The sequence below is a fragment of the Falco peregrinus genome, chromosome 3 (genome assembly GCF_023634155.1).
Source record: "Falco peregrinus isolate bFalPer1 chromosome 3, bFalPer1.pri, whole genome shotgun sequence".
NCBI classification, from domain to species: Eukaryota; Metazoa; Chordata; class Aves; order Falconiformes; family Falconidae; genus Falco; species Falco peregrinus.
In genome coordinates this window covers 15,849,314-15,855,579 of record NC_073723.1, presented here as the reverse complement: position 1 = coordinate 15,855,579, position 6,266 = coordinate 15,849,314, and positions in this window count along the sequence as shown.

Genomic DNA, 6,266 nt, shown 5'->3' with positions numbered 1-6,266 from the left:
TAGTGGGAAGCATCAGAACATGCCTTTTCAACACAGCTCGGACAGAGGAGAGGTTAATAAAGAAGTCTATTTCCTCACTAAAGTCTAGGAAAGCATTGAAGTTTTCAGTATAACCATCACTCTTCCCTGGTGAATGTTGGTGCTGCTCTAACACATGTAGTTAGAGTATTGGAGTCAAAAAGCCCCTCTTGAAATCTCTCTCCAGAGACCTTTGTCCCTACTATCTCCTCTTTCCTTTGGAGGGTCTTGGTGTCCCTAGAAGAGCTTGAAATCTCCATGGCCTCTGAGTTCTGGGACAGCAATTTTTTCTGGCCAGTAAATGAACTGTAGGTTAGGTCAGGTGCAACGCTCTTCTGAGCCATACTTGTGTTCTGTGAATCCCAAAGCAGATCAACCAGACCTTAGATCTCACCTAGAACATTAGGCATATTCGGAAAAGAGCTTAAAAGAGAATCAAATACCACTTTTTACTGGCATATTGAGATACTTACTTGTACCAGAACGATTCACCAGTTAAGACAGGATAAATGGCAGGGTAACAGTTACACACTTGGCGTATATAACACACTCACTAAAGAAATACGTGGATAGATAGATAGAAAGATAAATAGATTGCAGAAATAATTAAATAGATGGATAGATAAAAGTGCAGTAATGATCGATGTTGAAGGCTGCAAAATCTACTTTTCCACAGGATCCATAAATACCAGTGAAATCTGTGCACTGATTACATGAAAGCTGTTGTTTGTTGTGCCAGCCTTCTGCATAAGGATGGCTGGATGCAAGGAAGGTTTCATGCCTGTGACTTACAGCAACCTTTTATAAATTGAACCTGTCTTTGCCTTTATCTCAATATAATAGGAAAGATATGAAATGGCACCAATAGTTTCCTAATGACATGCAATGAAGTTAAAACATTCTCAAGAATGATAAAGAGTAATTAAAGGAGAAGCAGACTTCAGTAGACAAACGCCATGGTTACAGTTATAGTTTGGCTACTAAGGGACTCCTAACATTAGAATTTAATATCACTCCTAAGCTTCAGGAATGCACAGTTCTGTCCCTTCCTGTCTGATACAACCTATTTCCCAGGGAATAACACAGAAATTAACCGCCTCAGCCAGAAGAGACTCCAGATTTGCTGTCATAGACTCCTTCAACATGGCACCTTTATGGTTTCCTAGATCAGTATTTAACAGAAGGGCTGTCAGTCCAGTGAAAAAGTCAACTTCACCCATCTTATATACATTTATACACATTCCTTTCTGTATGTGGTAGAACCACATTTTGTTTATTAATTAAGCATGGCTACCCTGCAGCAGCTGTACATAACTGACAGGTAAAGTATGTGAAGCAGCTATCAGTAATAGAGCAAGAAACAGGTCTAACTCTCACTTTCTTCCTCTAAGCAATATGCCATGATGCTGCCTGTTAGCAGGGAAGGTTTAGGTGGGAAATGGATAGGGACTGATCTTGCAGCTTCAATTGACTACCCTACAGCTTGCTTAGAGTCCAGGTATGCACAGCTCTAAGAACATTCATGTCTTTCAATCATGCTTATCCCTTCCACGCTGTACAACTGTGATTGGAGCTCATTGTCATACACCTTGTTGAACCGTATCCATATTTGACTAAACTTGGTGTCCTGTGACTTATTTAAATGTAAATTGCCTGTAACAAATGGGCATCTGGTTCTTCTAATTCTCCATGAGTGGAAATGTTACCTGAGAGAGAGATTTTGGGTACAGTGTATGGCACTGACTGCCAGCCTGCAATAAAAATGATGATAGACTGGAAAACTCAAGAGAGAAGCTGCAAGGATGATTAGAAGTCTAAGATTTTTTGTTTGGTTGGGGTTTTTTTTTTGTTGTGGGTTTGTGTATTTTTTCAGTGAAGGAATTAGAAAGCTGAATTTAGTTTGTTTAAAGGAAAGAATTTAACAGCAGATTTAATCAAAGCCCAGAAGTACCAATGGGGGTCAATAACTCTGAGACACAGTTCTCTTTAACCTTGGAGACAAAAGTTAGTAAGAATCAGTGGTTAGAAGCTGATATGAGACAAAATAATTTTAGATACAAGACTTAAACATTAGCCCTAAGCAGGGAATGATTAAAAAAAAAGGGGAAAAAAAAAAAAAAGAAGCTTTCCATTCTATTAAGTCTCTAGACTTTTTTTTTTTTTTAAATGGTGGTCCAGATACAGGAATTCTACAGTAAAAAGCTATTGCTTGTGTTGGCCAGGAGCTCTGTTCAGATTAGTGTTTTGTCCTTAAAATTCACAGCTCTGTGAAATGAGGCTTAGATCCTTTTGTATACATGCGGAGGAAAAGAGAAGCCCAACTCAGGAGACATAGGACAAATATGGAACTGGAAATGGAGGAGCGTGATGTACCCCATGTCAAACTGTGGGTGGCAAAATCAAAAATAAAAGCAGGCTTCCTGATTCTTAGTGTGTTTCTAAATTTATTTGGCCACGGAAGTTACTATTATAGTAACTAGGCCTTGTCAGAAAACTGTTTTTCTTTTTCTAAAGCCATTGATTTTTTAGAAATAGCAACTAAACACCTGAAGACAATTTCAAGAGCTCTGGCTAAAACTCAAAGGTGCTGATATCATAGGATTTGTGGTTTGCAGTCACTGTGCTCTCAGTGATTTATTTCCCGCACAACCCCCATCCCCCACTCCCTCCCCGATCAGAATGTCCACTTTTCCCAATGCAATTTTGTTCTCCTATTCTTATTGAGCTACTTCAGTATGTCATGAGAGTCCTACAGCCAGAAGTACCATATGGAAGGTGTGTACAGGTCAGTGAGCCTGAATATAGAATGAGAATAGAGGAAGGGAAGCAAATAAACTATAACATCAGGGAGCAGCCTGGAAAGGTTTTAATCAGAATTGTGGCTTTCACCCACTTCAGCTTTTTTCTGAATAAGTTCATATTTTAATTGTCATTTAAAAAAAAAAAACAACAAACAACAAAACAGAAAAAAAAATTCCATGCAGAGCAGATATTTAAAAATTAATGAAAGTGACAAATTTTTTCTTCAGTTTTAACAGAAAAAAAATCAATCAGCTATTCTAATGATCGCCAAGAGTAATAAAGAATCAGAATTTCATTGTGTTGTCATCCAAAAGCCCAGATGTTTATCTGAATATTTTTGATGGGCATATTTTCATAACACAAAGACTGGTAAAAAAATCATATTTTCATCTTTGAACATTACTAGCTACCTACTTGCTTTGAAAATATTGGGCTCTTTTCTAGCATTTTTACTAGCCACCATGTAATGAGGATCAGGAAGAAAAGAAATAAATAATTAAAAGAAATCAACATTAACATTTTCAGCATAATTTAGTTTAAGAATGGAGGATACTTCTTGTTTTATGTAAATTGACGTGGACATTTCAAATAAAGGTATCACTGTGAGCAAACCCTTAATTGCCGAGTCCTTATATTATTATATAAAATTATGTTTTATAAAATATAAAAACCATATATATAATACTATAATTACATAATATAACACATGTAATATATATGCCTATATTATATATCTAAATATAATGAAAGATACATAAATAATTCTTATAATAGTTATTGGGTTAGATATTAGTTATATACTAGTTTCATATGTTATGTTTATTAAATGATGTTCACATGACACATTAGCAGACCATTAATGAAACATATTTTCATAAATTTCTTTGATGTTATTGTCAGATGGGTAACTTCAATCTGGAAAACTATTACGCTCAGGTTCCCATGTAAAGAAAATTGTTAATGGCTAGACTCATTCAAGTTTCCATGACAACATTTTGCTGTGCATGATCAGGTGGAATTCTACGATGGCAAGTTGTTTCAAGAATTGAATTCAGCATGAAATAGGACCAAGGTACCATTAGGAACTGGCTTGAACCTGTGAAGGAATCAATAGGCAAGGCGCAACCTTTTTGTTTCATGATGCTGTGCACCAGCAGCTCCACTTAGAGGGCACAGATACTGTGCAGCTGATCCCTTTTCCATCTGGGACAACCCTGAGCCTGGGACCCAGTATTGGCTTTCTTTGGGGCATTCTTAACAAAAGATGTTTGAGTATAACTGGGGGGTTGTGCCAGTGTAGTTTAAAACTAGAAGTGAAGCTTTCCTGGAGAGACAAACTGGCAAGATAAGGGAAGCTACTTTCCTCTCTGGCACCAGTTCACACCAGCCCTTTTCACCTCATCCTCTAATGCTGTGGCTCTTGGGCATTTTGATTCTGGTAAGATAGGAAGAATGCTAAACTGCTGAAAAAGGCAATCATACATGGAAGCGACTGAACTTCTTTTAGATCCTTACAGCTCTTTTGCTACCTGGATGGTTTATTAGATGAGTTCCATGTCTTTAGTCTTTGCTTTCTTTCTTCAACACCCCCTTTCTTCAAACACCTTTCTCCCATAGTATATTAGTAAGCAACTTCCTGTGGTGGATGTAGGTATTCAGGAAATTAACAGAGGAGGGACTAATGAGGCTGAAATCAGTACTTACTCAAAGAAAAATTGCTTTTGTGAGAGCAGATTTCATGGTCCAGATCTCATGGTCCAAATGTACAATCTTTTTATGTGACCAGAAATTCACTTAGGTCACCTTCCTATTTCTGTTATGCTTCTCCTCTCACAAGTTTTTTTTCTCTCTCATCTACTTTGATGTATATATTTGGGGGGTAAGGTTGCAAAGGCCACCACAGAGGCAGCCACATTCGAAATGAGAAGTGAGAAGTCATCACAGCACTGAGGCTGAGCTCAGTCGATGTGATTCAGGAGCATGCGCATTCTACACGGTGTTAGAAAAAAGGGGGAGGAAACCAAAGTACAGATTACAGATAACCTTCCTGCAGCGGATCTCTGTCTGGTATATATCATGTGTCTGTACTGCACCCATTGCAAGGAGTCTACTATCTTGACTGAGGCCTGAAAAAAACTATCTTCATAATATCAAAGTGCAATAACTGTGTTCTGATTTAATTCAGGGTTGTATTACATTCACAAAGTAATTTGTGAAAGATTGTTTAAACTGTTTTCCAAGACTTAAGGTTTCTGCTGTGTTAAAACTAGGTAAACTAGTTACTTTAAAGAAAAAGTTTATTTTTAGAACACAACAAAAACCTTTCCCCCAAAACTTAGTTTCTTAGCCGTGAATAAGGTAAAATTAATGTTATTCACCAAATGACCATTTCTGCAAGAAATGGTTTTATTCAAACTTTGTTCTTGAGTATATTAAACAGCTTTTTGTATACTATTCAGTCTGACAGCTCAGGTCTGTGGGATTCTTTCTTACCTGGGATGGAACTTAAATAGACATTTAGCCATTATGACAGTTCATTGGTCTGGAAGAGAGAACGGGTTAAGTAATCCTTTTTACAGCAGCACACCACTACAGGAATACCTTTTGGTACCAGTTTGGTCTTACACATTATTAAAACCAGTGGTTTGGGAAATTGGAGAGTGGAGGAAAAGTTTTTATGGATTGTGAGTCTTTTCTGCTTCTCTGGGTAGGACTCATTTTACCTAAGTTTAATTATCTAACAGTTAGGTGTCCAGCCTCCTTATAGAGTTTGCGAGGGAGGGAAACATTAGACAACAATTCACCTCATCTCTCCCAAACCCATTCTGGGATGTGCCTGTTGATCTACAAATAGCAGGGGAACCAAAGGGAATAGTTTAGACCAGATGCTTACACTTTCAGTTAGACATAGACCAGTTCATATCCTGGTTTTCACATATCTTTTCAATGCCCCTGCCTATTTTTCTTTACTTCTCTGACGAGAGAGGTAATCTGATATAAAAATTTCGTCCAATTAAGTGATCATTTTGGAGAGAATTTTTTTACAGTATATTAAAACAGAAAAAAAAAAAAAAAAACCCAAACAAAAAACCAAGCCAAAAAAAACCCAACAACCAAACCAAACCAAACCAAACAAACCAAAACCAAACAACCCATGCAGTATATGTTAGGAGTGCCAAATCTAATAGTCTGATAGTGATAAGACTACTGCAGCTCCATGCCCCCAGGTCCACCCAGGAGCAAGACTGAGCATATATTTCCAGTAAGCATACATACACAGAGCATGTATATACAAGATGTCTATACATGACTGACCACAGAGACCAACAGAGATATATAAACTCAGCAATCAAACACAAACAGCACCAGTAACCTCATTCTGTTCCCTTCTCCAGCTGAGCAGAATTAAGGTCTTTCAGTGAGAAAACTATACATATGTGCAAGGT